Here is a 15,877-nt window from a genome sequence, read left to right as displayed (position 1 = left end):
AAATTGGAAGGGTGATGAGCATTCCTGGGGACTGGAGATGAGCATCTGGGGGAAGGAAGCTGCAGAACAAGCTTCTTCCATTCACACAGCTGCAGCTGGACCAGTTTTACTTTCCCTGACATTTTGCCTCCCTGTTTTATCTAGAACTTCCAATGGGGCTTTGCTATGCCTTGAGCTGTATGGAAGATATTAAGTAAAGGTGATGAAAGTATACCAAAAATCAAGTCCAGAGAAATCTTACAGTGAGAGCTTTATGGACTAACCTCAAGCATCATGAAGTAAGAGCAAAACTCCCATTACCTCAGTAGCTAGTTAATCAGTAGACCTCAAATTCACACACACAGACACACACAGAATCCCAGGTTGGAAGGGACCTCGGATCATCTAGTCCAAACTTTCTAGGAAGAGCAGAGTCTAAACAAGATGGCCTAGCAGTAAAAATGCAGGTCTTTCATCATGGAAATAATCATGGAAATAATATAAAACAATGTTTATGTGTTTAAGTGTAATTAGCTTGGCTGCATAACTGTTATTTGTGATTGCTGTCTTCAAACCTATTTATTGCTAACATTACACAGGCTGAAATTCATGGCACTTTATTAGAAAGATTTATGGAGCACACAATAAAATGCCTGTCTTTAACTTTCACATATCCATCCTCTTGACTTTTACTTGTGTAATTTTAAAAGAACAGTCTCAGGTATTATAAGCATGTACAATTTTTTTCCTGTAAGATTAGTTCAAATAGATTGCTTATGTCTTAACCCTCATCTGTTTTTGTTCTACAGATGGATAGTTAATATGGCTAGTATTTTGTTTGAAGAAAAGAGCTTTTATAGGGTGTAGGAATCATTTGGATGGCATCGCAGATTTCTGATGCCAAGGCCTGAAAAAGATTATTCCAAAGGCAGCATCTGGCTTCTTGGCATATCTAGTCTGTAGCTTCTCAGTGCCTCTAGGTCTGATGTATGGTTGGTCACATCTGAATGCTAATTTTAGTTCCTAACTTCTCAGAATAAAATAAACTTTTGTCATTTTGTAGAATGTATGTGTAAGCACATATATAGTGAACAACTTGTACTACTTCTGCAAAGTATTACTAGTTCTCTGCATCAATATGTATATTGATTGCTTGAATTCATACTTATGTGAATATCTGTACACATAACAATGCATACCTAAATAATTATAGGAGGATACTTTTTTTCACATGTTCAAACCATTATCATCTATGTTACACTGAACTCATCAGGGACTAGCTTTATTTCTTCATCCTTACCAAAATGAATGATTTGCAAGTGTTCACAGTAGTTTTCCACATTTTTTAACATCTATAGAAAAAAGCTTTTATTTGTGGTAATGCCCCAAGTTTGCTTATATTCAGCTGGAGCATTTCTCATGTTTCAACTTTTTTCTTCCCCACCCTTCTTGTGTCTTAACATTCACTTCTCTGATCTGTTCACAAAAAACATCTACACAAATGACTTCTGTCTTTTGCCACTATCTCATTATAGCCAAACTGATCCCCTTCTTCTCCTTTTTATTCACCACAAGTCTGTCCTCATTCCCAAGATCTTACATCTTTCCTGCCTACATTAGATTTCTCCCTGTTCCTTATTCATCCTGACCCTATTAATCACTTCTTCCCCTTTAATTCAGTTCTGGTTTAGTCCAAAGCTTGACCAAAATATAGCATCTAAGAAAAATAAATCCTATGTAGAAGTGAATCTTTAAATAATATATTCAGTCTACTCCATCAAATCCTTAATAAACTCCCTTTTCTTTGGAATTCAGAACACCATCTATCAGCCTGGTGGTAACTAAGACATCTAGGACATCTAAGGCTGGTGACAGAAATTTCATTCACTGATTTGCAGAAACAAGAAACAGTAGGTTTATGTGAACTTACACAGAAATTGGAGATTTAATTGTTTCAATTTATTTTCTTTTTCTTAATGAATCTTAGTCTTTCATGCTGACAGCAGGAAAACACTTCAACTTGTGAGTCAACATATGCTGTTTTATCACTTGCCTTTAAAGGAATCAAGAAGGGGTGGGATTTCTTAATAATAGGACATGTCATATTCAGACTCCAAGTTTTAAAATTCCCATAGGGCATCTTAAATTCACTCCAAAATCCAGTCCTTGACATAGAATTCAAATCTTCCTGATTCTGTCACATACCAGGGAATATGGACTGGAATGGTTTTTAATGGTATTATGGTAATGTATTTCAGAGCACTGACTTTAAGGGAATTAACTTTGTCACCTTGCAATTGGCAGATCTGGGACAGGAAGCTAAAGCCCAGGCAGACACTGTTCATTTTATCAACAAGGGCCCTGTCGCTGGTATAATGTTTTATAGATCATATATCACAGTTTTACATCTGCTAAACATCTTTTCACAGCAGACTTTTTTCACTTTTATGTTAGAACTAGTGGAAAATTATTCTGAACTAAAATGATGTCCTTTATGATGCCATATACAAATGCATATATTAATTGGCACATATGAGTTGGAAAGATTTCTTTTGGTGCAATGCCCCAGAAAAATAAAAAAGAAATAACAACATATTCAGACACACTTACAGTACTGAAAGAAGTTTGAGACAGAACATTCTATTTTTCATAATTAAAAAAAAATACCCTAGAGATTTTCCTGACAAATTAAAGTGGTTCAGTCATTCTATTTATTTGTTTGTTTGTTCATTCATTTTATCTTCACCAGAAAACAGTCCTAGAATAAGTGTGTTAGACCTCTGAATGCATTCAGGTTTAAGATACTTTAAGTCACCCTGGTCAAGAGTGGTTTAAATGATATGTTTGCTGGGATGGAATTTAGAACTGATGACAAATCAGCTCTACTAAATCATGAAGAACTTGCAGCCAGTCTGCAGGGAACTCTCTGAACAGTAAAATATAATCCTGATGAGACTTCATTTATTTGTCATAAAAATTGCAGTCAACTCCAACTAAAGCAGAAGTGTTTTGTCTGCAAAGTTAAGCAAAAAATCCTTTCCTGCAAAAAAACACAACAAATATTCTTATTTCTTCAGATGTGCTCTGGATGACTATAATTCCCTCATTCCAGGATCACAGGATTATTTTAAAATATTGATTCATATTGTTTAAAGCATTATATCTCTTATTAAGTTTTTATACCTCCCTTTTTAACTGGCAGGCAAATCAAGAACCAGAGAAGTTAACTGAAGTATTCACAGCCTAAGGGGTCACAAATACTGAGTATATCAGTGGAAACTTAGTTACCCCTCCTAAAGTATAGATACTGTTAAAAAAATCATAATGAAATTTGGTCCTTGCTGATGGCATATAGCTCCTCAGGCTATATTATGTTTCAACACAGAAATGTAGATACTGAAGGTACTGATTCAGAATGCCAGCAATACACAAATATATGTGTCTCAAAGGTGGTGACTGATGAAATGTTGGCTTTCTGATTATTTTTCTTGTCAATAGGTGCTTCAGTTCTACCCAAGACTCTCTTTATGTAACAAAATTCAGCATCCTGACTCTTAAAATCCTATTTCCTTTCTACTCTGTCCTAGAAGAAAATATGTTTTATTAAATAAAATATAACAACTCAAAGAAAAAATTGAGCACTGCCAGCATTAACTCATCTATCAGCAGATGATGAGGAGTTTCTTAGAAAAGGGTTTATATTTTTGATCTCATCAGCTTTTGAGTCTTCCCCCATATCTTAGGTTATTGTTCCATCTGTCAGGTTATTGACTGATCTTAATCAGAAAGGGATTGAATAGATCCCACTGTTTTAATCTAGCCTGATGGTTAGCTGCAGTCTTCAGTGAAGCCACTCAGTTCTGTCCCAGGGTATCCAGCTTTCCCATCTTCTATTTCCTTGTCAGGATAAGACCCCTTTCCCCACCCAATGTATTTAAGTTTAGTGCAAGAACCCCTGCAAAACAGACAGCAGTTTTTTACTACATTTTGATCGTATAAATCTCAGAATCAACTGAAAAATGCAAAATTTATTGCAGATTATACCTTCCTAATTAATCAATGACCACTATGTAAAGCTTGAATTAGGGCTGAACAGAATGACACGTTTTCTCCACAGTATAGAAACAAGCACTAACCTTCATTTTCTCATATATAACCAGGGACCTAACACCAGGAAAAAGTTCATAATCTCAAATATAGATAGGTTAGTCTTTGTCTGACTAATTTCTGCAGTGTCCAAAATCCTGTTTTCATTTGCATCGCAGTTGCACCCAGGTAACTTTTTGCTTAACTGGTTTCTGGAGATCCAAAAGCCAAAGTAGTTAAGTGAGGTTTCTTTGAGGTAGTAGAGGTAGCACAAGAATAAGTCCAATAAATCTGAACCACGATGTCACCATGAAAACAAATCCAGCTTCTATGTCAGTTCAAATCAACAGGAGTGTGCATGTTGGTCATACTGGAGTTTGACTTAAACCTATGGACAACAAAGCAGCTACAAAAATCTCTTTCTACATTTTGTCTTGCCAAATCAGTATGGGAAAAAAAAATGGTTTATTCAGAGAACAAACTTTTTTTTGGAGTAATCAGAGTGCTCTTTTCCAAATGGCCATATGTTTTCCATATGAAACTACACATTTTCATCAATAAACCAGTAGCGCATGAGGAAACAAATAACAGAAAGATGTCTATGTTATATATTATTAGGAGGTGTTTAGAGTGCAAACTGACAGAGCATATATTTTGTGGATAAAAAGAAAAAGACAAGGTCTTGTCTACCACATCTTATAGGCACTGCATAAATCACGATTTACTTCTTTTGGATAATTATTCCTAGATTTTCGTAAACTTATGGCAGATGTTTTTATGAAAAATTATGCCTGTCACAGAAAATTTGGAAAGAGTCCTGGGCTGCCCAATTATGCAAGAGTTATAGCTTATGTAAGGGACACCTACTGTTTTAAAGGGGAAAGTGGGAATTATAAATTTTCCACAAAGGAAGTTCTGTCTGGAAGATTTAATGGAGCTGAGACTTGAACAAAAGATGTTCAGTCAGGTTTTTTTGTTTTGTTTTGTTCTTTTCTGACACCCATTTTGTCAACAACAATTAATATTAAGTGCTGCAGTGGTTTGAATCCAAGCGTAAGCATTTTATTCACACTTGCTGTTTAATGCATGCTATATAAAGAAGAAACAGGCATATTGCCAATGTTTTGGACTTTTTTTCTCCTTTTGAAGGAATTTTTTGATACTCTGGGTACATGCTGCTAATACATGTATCCATATATTCCTTTAATTACCTAGTAAATATAAGGTATAAAATACAAATAACTTATAAAGAACTGCTTTCATTACAGAGAATTATTTGTATAAAAGATTCGTAGAGTTAAAGGCCAGAAGTAACAATTATGTGTACTTAACTTGTCCTCATTTATTTTACGGGCTGGCATAGGCCATCATCCACAAATTTATTCTGCAGGATTATATCTGGAGCTGTGTGTAAGATGGAAGTTCCATTTTATAAGAATTCTTGAGATTTCAAACACGTTCTGTCTGCGGGAAAAGAGTAAAAAACAACAGTACCAAAAATTACTTTTCCACAACAGAAAATTCAGTTTAAAAATCAAAAAGATTGATGGGGGTGTGGGGCGGGGAGAGGAGGGCAGGAGGGGAGTGGGGAGAGAGAGACAGATAGAGGCAGGAAGAAAGGAAGGATTCACAAGTAAGCACTGATATACTACTGCAACAGGTATCTGCTTCAGGTAGAATAAGTAGGTCTCCTTTTGGTATAATAGTCTTTAGGAAGAGAATCATTCAGGAGGCAAAGTATGTGTGTTCTACAATACAGTCATTCAGGAATTGAACTATAAGTATTCTGCAATAGCAGAATCCCACAGGGTTTTCCACTAATTCCCTTAAAATACTCTATTGGCCAAGATGTGATTAAGACTCACAAATGACAGCTAATGGCAGTTAATTGTGCAGAAATTTTTTTAAAAAGAAAATCCAACTTTAACTAGATAAAGAGGTCTTTAGTTATCTGGATCATTAAAATAATGTTTTCAGTGTCTTTGGTTGTAAACATAAAGGAAAACATACAGGAAAGCATCTAGAGGCCAAAGGTATTACTGAGAAATAGGACCCCTAAGTGGAGTATCTCTCCCCAAATGCATGTACTTACTGGAATTTCTGGACATGTTGATGCCATACCATAAAATTACAAGTGAGAAGGCTACTAGGAAACTAGTAACCATTATTTTGCATCCAAATGTATATGCAGACTTAGTAGTTATTTTTTCCTCTAACATCCAAAAGGTAGTAAACCTATTAATTTAGAACTGTTGGGGATTTTTTTATAAAGAACTTTGAAATAAACAAACCCACTTTGTGCGATTGATTATAAGCATTAATGCATATTCTAAATAACTAATTATTTTTTTAAAATACTTTTTATTTATAAAATCTACAAAAAAAAAAAACAAAACAGGGAGCAAGGAAACAAAGATTTGAATCCTGTGTCCCAATCCAACTTTCCTTCAAATAAATGTGAATCTTTGCTTTGGTTTGAAAAGAAGCTGTAGTCTGGCTAAAATAAGCTACAGATAATTTTGAAGAACAGTGTGTGAAAACTTTTTGAGAAGTTCTAGTCTACAAGTTAGGATTGGTCACTTGCTAGTTCAGTGTATCTTCTAAGGCTTATATCTTTTGTAAATGCATTAGTATTATACTGCAAATATATAATATGTAATTGATTTAACTAATGACTTATTGTAACTTATTTTAATTATTTTAATTATTTTAATTATTACTATATTACTATTTACTACATATTTGGTTGTCAACAGTACAAATGGGTTTCTGGACATATTCATACATTTCTTTCACAAGGATAAGTTTTCTAAATATGCATTTACCATAGTATTGATAGTACCATAAACTCAGTTGTCTGTATTTTTGTAAATATTCTAAATGCATTGTAACTACAGAAATATCATCAAGATTATAAAAAATTTAGTTTGCCTGAAAACAGCAATTTTCAGAGTTCTTAATGGTAGCCACTGGTTATCTAATGTATGATGTTCCATGTAACTTAATAATTTTTGTTACTAGTTAAACTACTTAAAAATTAACATTTTCTGTATTAATAGAATATGAATTTTACTTGACTTTTCTCTGTTTCTTTAGATGCATCTCAAGTATTTCCAGTTAAGTAATGGAGTGACATTTAAAAAATCTATTTTACATTATAGATTCTCTAAAAGGAAAAGGTAATTCAAATGCCTGAAAAGTGAGATAAAGAACTGACATTTCATCAACACTTTTTATGAATATTTAAGATGTAGAAGGAGATACATTTTGAGAGGTACAGAGAAGTTATATTGGGGGCAGGGAGAAAGAGGAAGAGAGAAAGTCATGGAAGAAGTTGTGAGACACGATATCCTCTGAACAACCTCAACCAAGAGACCATAAAAGTAGTGTGATGGTGCCTCTCTAATGCTTCCTAATGCCTTGCAACTGCACAGTTCACCAAATGTATGGAACCCAGACTTAACTGTATTACCCAATTCTAAGCAGATTTGAACTTGGATTTCAGAAAAGCAAAAAAATATTCTACCTCTCCAGGTATAGAGTATTTTAATGTAGGCTTCTTGCAGTTCCTTATTTTGAAGCTGTTCTAAAATGGAACAGAGTACACCCTGGGATATAAAATTCCACATTTTAATTCTTTGAATACACAACTAAAAGGAGTTTTTATCTGTCCTAAATTCATTGTTTCAAGAAAACTTTATGTATCATTTAAAGACTGGGGGTTTTGGGGGTTTTGGCTTTTTTTTTTTTTTTTGATCAGGGAAGGTATAATCTAAATAGTTGAAATTGCATTTAGGATGTTTACACTTTAGTTCCTGCTCCAACAATTATTAAAATATTTATACGAACTAGAATAGTTTCTGCAAGAACAGACTGGGAGAACTTCACTTAGAATACCACATAGCTCAGCATTTGAATACTGAATGATAGGAAATGAAATAAAATCAATCAGATCAAAAACCTTATCTTGACTCAGAGAATTATTAATATTCTTGAATTTAAAGGGGATTGTGCATGGCTTTCAGTGAGAAAGAAAGATCTAATCTAGTTTGGGTGCTTTAGGATAAGATTAACATTTGGAATTCCAAATATAAAATATATATAAGGCATACCTCTCTAGATGTTCTCCTCATCTTTTATACTGTCATTGCTTCACTGTTACTTTCTTCACTGTGCTGGTATCTGTAAACTGTATTGCAAGACACTTAAACTTTTAGAGTGACACAATATCCTAGGAGTTGGGCATTGCAATGACAAATTTACCTATGTGCAAATACCCAGAATAAGCTGAGGAATTTATGTTTTATTTGTTAAGCCTCGCTATGCATGTTCAGGCTAGTGTGTATGTACTTGATTTGATTTCATAAAATCATAGAATATCTCAAGTTGGGAGGGACCCATAAGGGCCACTAAGTCCAAACCCCTGCTCCTCTCAGGACTACCTAAACATAAACCATATGACTACGAGTGTCATCCAGATGCTCCTTCAACTCTGACAGGTTTGGTGCCATGACCACTTCCCTGGGGAACCTGTTCCAGTGACCAACCACCCTCTCAGTGAAGAACGTTTTCCTAATGTCCAATTTGAACTTCCCCTGACACAGCTTCATTCCATTTCCTCATGTCCTAAATTTATGTTAGTGTCTGATCTGTAACTGGTATAGACTATTAACATCTGCTCATCATCTGAAAATCACTTGCCTTTGAAAAAGTAGAAGAGATGTTTATTCCTTTTTCAGTCTTATTACACGAACAGAAGTCAGCAGTGGTGTGAATGGTGATGGTTAGCCATACAAAAATACTTTGTTGGCAAGTAAGATACTCTTGACATCTGTAGTACTGATGTGACATTTTAGTTTGATCCAAGGTCACCTCAAGATTGTTTTCAGTTGTTTTTGTCTGAGAGGCTTAACTGTAATTTCAGGGAAATCATTAAACTGGAGATGAGAACATAAAAATAATGGGTATGTTATATATCTAGCTTCCCCCTCACTTTCTTTTTTTTTCTCTTCTCCTTCCTACAATTTTGAAAGTCAATCCCAAAACATCCACTGACCAGCATGAATACACTAAGAACAGCAGAAGGCAAAGTCATTCTATGCCTGCCTTGCAGACTGTGTCTGCAATCTATAACAAGTATACATTATTCTTCTAAGCAGAGACATGTAAAAGACAAAACAGAAATTAATTGGCTTTCAAAATCTAAATTACCTTGACAATTTCATGACACTTTTCAAGAATAAATGTAGGTACTTCTTAGGTTTCCAAAGGCTATACTATAAGAAGATAGTTAAAATGTTTACAATACATGGAAGCATACTTAAAGCCATGTCTTTTTTGGAGAGTGCAGAAAACCATATAAGTAAAAAATGTTCCCTTAGCATAAATATGCAAGCTGTTTATGGTGAAAGAAGTAGTATTATAAATAGATATCTGAAATAAAGCTTTTGATGCTTTTTTTGATGCATCAAAAAACATTTGATGGAGGATTTTAAATTCTTAATTCTTCATCATCAAAGTTATAATAATTCTTTGGTGAATCATGTTGGTGTTCAATATGGGTTTTTTTGTGTGTGTGTGTTAAATATTATAGATATGTTCTTATAAAACAGTTTATTCATAAGAGTCTTCTCTTGTATTTTATGTCTAACAGGGGCAATTATAGTCTTCTTATATGGTGCAGTCTTAGAATTTCTCTCTGTGATTCACGCTGAGTAATTTGCCATTAACTCTGGGGTACTATTTAGGAAGATGACCAGTTGTAAATACTGCCACATATGGAGAATGCATAGTATTACTCAATGCATTAAATGTAGTTAAATGTTTGATTACATCCACTCTAAAAGTGTAGTCTAACTTATCTTGTGCTGTAACTACAGTCAATATTAAACCTACTTTAACAACAATGGATTTAATGTCTGCTTTCAAATTTCTTTCAAATTAATTGAAGATGATTTTTGTATTTTCATGGTCCACTCTGAGAAAGAAATAGTACAAAAAGGTTTTGAAGAAAAACTTAACTAGGGCTGCCGAAACTGAAGAAAAGCTAGCAATCTTTAAGAACTACAGCTATCTAAAGAAATTAGATAATTTATAGCACTGCTGGTTGCAAGTGTGTAGGCAATTTTTTTAACTGATCAAGACCAGGAGCTGGGAATTCAAGAATAAGCTAAACACAAAGTTCTTTGTCAAGATGTGTTTTCAGAAAGGAAGACCCTTGCCAACAGTGTTGCAGTTGGAGAATTCTTGTCCTTAAGCGTATTCAGAAGCAAGATCAAAAACCCAAGAAGAGGATTTATTACATCAGTATCTTTCGAGGCTATGACATTTCTTCCTCCTATATACCAAATTTATTTGGAAACATTGCTATAAATCATAGTAATTCTACTAAGATGAGGGGTCAGTGACATTTACTGCCACCAAAGAATGTGGACCAACTATCTGTCTTTGATTTTCAGCAGTTATTTTGCAATTGGTAATTAAAATTTGTCCCACAGCGGTTCAAACTTTTTGGCTTAAGCAATGAGTAATATATTAGTTTACATTCTTTTAGTCATCTATTTCAAATTCCCATTCTACCACATTACTAAGTTACTATTATTTCTATACTTAGACTTCCTTTCTCTTCCTCTTTCTCTTATTCTGATCTGTCATTCTAAGATTAGGTGAGTTTTAAGATTTGGACTGCTCTTGCAGACATTTAGACTACTCTTAAATCAGATAAGAAGCTATCGACCATGACTATTAAAGAAATAGAAGGAGATAGACCTTTTCTTAGCTAGTTCTGTATTAGTAAAACATGGCATATATGTGGCAGCGTAGCCTTTCAACTGAGAAAGCAGTTCTGAATTTATCCAACTTTTAGCAGTGCTACTTACTTGATATTAACGCGAACATGTTTTATCTGATAAAGCTGAAATGCAAAAAGTAAGAACCACTGATGCAACATATTTAAATAGACTGTAAGAAACCATGGGAAGGTGTGGTTCAATCATATTCCTTCTTCCTAAAAGCCAGGACAGAGAAATCCAACTAATGTTTGTGTGAGAATAAGCAACATGCTTACATGGATGTGCATGTGGAACTAATTTATTACATTAGATACACATATCCCAATAATCTGACTCCAGTAAGGTTGATGATTCCTACACTTGTTCTGGGAAGCCTGCCCTTGCAAATAACATGATGGGTTTTGTACTACCTAGTGTTCATAAGATGAATAAGCAGTCTGTGCATATTCCATGCAGTGTCAATATACGCAGTGTTATTTTTTTAACATATTTACTTTTTCCTTTTTGTGTTTCTAGTATAAAAAATAACATATAGTTTTTACATCATTTTAGATAGAAAACACAGATAATTAGTCAAATGAAGTAGTGAGTTTATCATACACCTCTGACTCATTTTTAATCTGACTTTTAACAGTCAAACATTTCACATAAAAAATAAGATAAACTGAAAAAAGTTTACTTTTTGTTTGTACAGGGGAGCAGCATAGTTATCATTAAAATAAGGTGTTAATTTACTGGCAGTAAGTGGCTATAGGCTTTTATATAGTCCCCTGTGCTAAAGTAGTCTATTCTAAAATTTTGCATTATAACCTGGAGTGAACATAACAGAACATAGTGTAAAATCATAGAGCAGTTTGGGTTGGAAAGGACCTTTAAAAGTCATCTAGTCCACACCCCTGCAATGAGCAGAGACATCTTCAACTAGATCAGGTTACTCAGAGCCCCATCCTTGGAATTTCTCAAATTAATAGCAATAGCAACAGTAACAACAACTGGAAAAAAAACCATATGTAAATGTTGGGTCAATGTAAAATAAAGCAATTAAATTCTGGTTGGATTTTAGTGTACGTCACCAGGATTAACAATTGCGTTCATGCTAAATGAACCTTTCTAATCAATGCTAATGCTGCTCAGTAAATATATTTGTGTTCATCCTAAATTAATCTAGCTAGAGAACATACATAAGACTATTTATGTAAGTGCTCTATGTATGTATGTAAGAAACAGCTCATATTAGTTTCTGTTTATCAGAATGTCTTCAACAGTGTTCCTTCATGGCATCCCCCTCATTATCAGCAGTTGTCTTTTTTTTTCTGTGCAAATAATAATGCACCAAGGAAAGCATGAAAATCAACATGAGAGTTATTAAAACAGAATAAATTATCTTTTTTTTTTTTCCTGTACTGGCTGACAATAATGCACTTCTGGATACTTTGCAAAAAGTGATGGGAATAGTTAAAATAATGACTCACTCTAAGCTTAAACACACATCCTGCTAGCTTAGAAATTCCAACAGGATGGTAGAGAATTGTGAGGGTTTTTATAAGTTTTGCAGCTTATACAAAAATTATGTCTTGAACACCTTTTTTTTTTCATTTTTCTCAAGAGAAGTTAAGAACGTGAAAGATATGCTAATGCATTAACATAGAAAATACTGGAAGTACCATCCTCTTTTTCCTAGAGTACACCACAAGAATACTATGCTTAAAAGCCTTTAAAACTAAAACCAAGAACAGGAGAGAGTTCTCATGACTCAACCTACAGACATATGCTCAGAGCAAGTTCAGGCTAAAGAGTTCAAATATTTCCTGAGATGTAGATCTTCACCTCACTGAGGAGCACAGATGTCTCTCCTGATTAGCATACACTGTTCACTTGAAAAATCATTGTACAGAAGGGTCTATAAAATAAAAGACACACTTAGAACATTAATTAAATGTTGTTTTAGGCAGGGAGAAAGGAGTAACCTCATTCAAGTAACAGTTAATCTTTACCATTTCTAAGAGTTGTGATCACTTGGTTTCTAGCAGATGATAGTGCCTAAACTCCAATCATGCTTGGTGGCTTAGGCATTGTAAAATTGATTGAGAAACCTTTCTGACATCTAAATACCTTCCCTGACAGAGTTCACCATCTTTCCTTGGCTCACCAGAAGCCCAGCCCAAACACATGGTTCTGAGATTAAAAGGTATTCAGCTCTTAATTCTAAAAAAAATCAAGTTTATTTCTAGGAAAATTTACCAATTCATTCTGCAAAAAGAACGAAAATATATCACTCTGGGAAAAGAAAAACAAATGTGAACTGTAGGAAGTTGCAAATGAAGTGTAGAAATAGAGTTCAGTCTTATACTTCAGTTACACTGTGGGAATATGTTGGGGAAATGTGTCAATTGTGGCATTTTTCAGAGATACGCATATAACACTAATTCCATGCACATTTTGGAAAATCAAGACTAAAAATTCAAGTTAGACTTTCTCTTCAACATGAAATAATTTCTGAGAATACCAGCTGCACATAACATGCTCTCTGCAACATGTATTGGTAAGAACTTGAGTTCTAAATTCTAAATGAGGTGATGTTTTCTCAGGATACACTTATTTTCCCTTTCCAAGATTGACACGTCTTTCAGTCATCACTAACTGTAGAGCTGTAATTACACCATCATAAAGCCATACTAAAGAAGATGTGGATAGTTACATTAAAGAATAAGACTGACTTATCTAAGAACACTACATAAGTTAAAAAACAAATTTTGTGAAATAATTTTTATCAAAATATTTTAGAGGTATAATTTTTTTTAAGAAACAAAGCTAAATAACTCATTGAACATGGGACCTAGACATATTTACATTTCTCTAGGTGTTTCTCCCGTGTTTGATTTTCAGTAGAATGATAAGAAAATTTAGTCATATCTGTACTTACCCCTGACTTTTTTTACTGAATACCAGAAGAGGCACATTTTAGATAAAGAGGCAGATAATGATCCTTTCACAGCAACATATCTATCATCTACTTTTTATTTGCTCACTTCATATTTTTCTTCTAGTTTTATTGTTCATTTGTTCTTTTTTCCTTCCTTCATCATTTGTTAGCCTCCTTATTTGGAGTGGAAGTCAACTCGTTTAGAAAGGGATGATAAAGATGATGAAGAAGCAGGGCCATCACGAGGAGAAGAGGAGGAAGAAGTGCTGGGGCCTGGCCCATGCGTACCAAGCCCTGTTCAACAGTATTCAGTACTCCCAAGGGGAAGAGAAGGTCTCTGGATTGAAAGACAAAGCAACAGGCACTGTGGTCACTCCAACACCCAGAACTGGCACTAGAGCTGACTCAGAGAATCAACCCATGCCAGTACCAGTCCCCTACCATACACAAGAAGAAATCTTGGAAGAGGAAGTCAACTCATTTAGAAAGGGATGATGGAGCAGGGCCATCACGAGGAGAAGAGGAGGAAGAAGTTATAAATGAAACGGAGACCACCTGATCCCTGTCCTTGAGTGAGTTGCAAGATATGCGAAAAGATTTTGGCTGTCATCTAGATGAGAAAATTGCCACCTGTCTGCTCCAATGCTGGGATAAGGGGGCCAACAGTCTGGAATTAGAGGGGAAGGAAGCCAAACAACTGGGACCCCTTTCTGGGGAAGGGGACGTTGACAAAGCAATTGGAAAAGGGACACAAGCCTGTCCGGAGTGAAGGAAAGGTATCCCTTCAAAGAAGATGTTACATATCGCCCAGGAAAATGGACAACCATGGAGAAAGGTATCCAATATCTAAGGGAATTAGCTGTGTTTGAGGGGATTTATGGTGACCTGGACGATCAACAGTCATCCAAAGATCCAGATGAAGCTGAGTGCACACGACCCATGTGGCAGAATTTTATACAGGGCACACCATCCCTGTATGCAAACTCATTGGTAGTAACGTCCTGGAGAGATGATGAAGCACCAAGAGTGGCACACATGATTGACAGACTCTGGGGTACGAAGCAAATATTCCTTCCTCCCTCATCTCTTCTGTGGAGAAACTATCGAGACACGTCCAGTAGCTCAAAGAAGATATGTCCTACTCCCCACCTCTATGGAGTAGTGTCACAGCTGTTAGGAATAAGCATCCTTTTGATCAAAGGCAGCCGAGTGGTATGCCACAATTGATATTGCTAATGCATTCTTCTCAATCCCTCTGGCAGCCAAGTACAGACCACAGTTTGCTTTCACTTGGAGGGACATCCAGTACACCTGGAATCGACTGCCCTAGAGGTGGAAACACAGTCCTACCATTTGCCATAGACTGATTCTGACTGTACTGGAACAGGGAGAAGCTCCAGAACACCTTCAATACATTGATGACATCTTCGTGTGGGGCAATATAGCAGAAGAAGCTTTTGAGAAAGGAAAGAAAATAGTCCAAATCCTTCTGAAAGCTGGTTTTGTCATGAAACAAAGTAAGGTCAAGGGACCCACACAAAAGATCCAGTTCTTAGGAATCAAATGGCAAGATGGACGTCATCAGATCCCAATGGATGTGATCAACAAAATAGCAGCCATGTCTCCACCAACTAGCAAAAAGGAAACACAAGCTTTTTTGGGCATTGTGGGTTTTTGGAGAATGCATATTCCGGATTAGAGTCTGATCGTAAGCCATCTGTGTCAAGTGACCTGTAAGAAGAATGATTTCAGATGGGACCCTGAGCAACAACAGGCCTTTGAACAGATTAAACAGGAGATGATAGTTCATGCAGTAGCTCTTGGGCCAGTCCAGGCAGGACAAGATATAAAGAATGTGCTCTACACTGCAGCTGGGGAGAATGGCCCTATCTGGAGCCTCTGGCAGAAAGCACCAGGGGAGACCCGAGGTCGACCCCTAGGGTTTTGGAGTCATGGATATAAAGGGTCCGAAGCCCGCTATACTCCAACTGAAAAAGAGATATTGGCAGCATATGAAGGGGTTCGAGCTGCTTCAGGAGTGGTTGGTACTGAAGCACAAGCAGAGTCTCCTGGCACCCCGACTGCCAGTGCTGGATGT

This window comes from Phalacrocorax carbo, chromosome 1 (assembly GCF_963921805.1).
Source record: "Phalacrocorax carbo chromosome 1, bPhaCar2.1, whole genome shotgun sequence".
Lineage (NCBI taxonomy): Eukaryota > Metazoa > Chordata > Aves > Suliformes > Phalacrocoracidae > Phalacrocorax > Phalacrocorax carbo.
Note: the sequence above shows the minus strand (reverse complement) of the source record.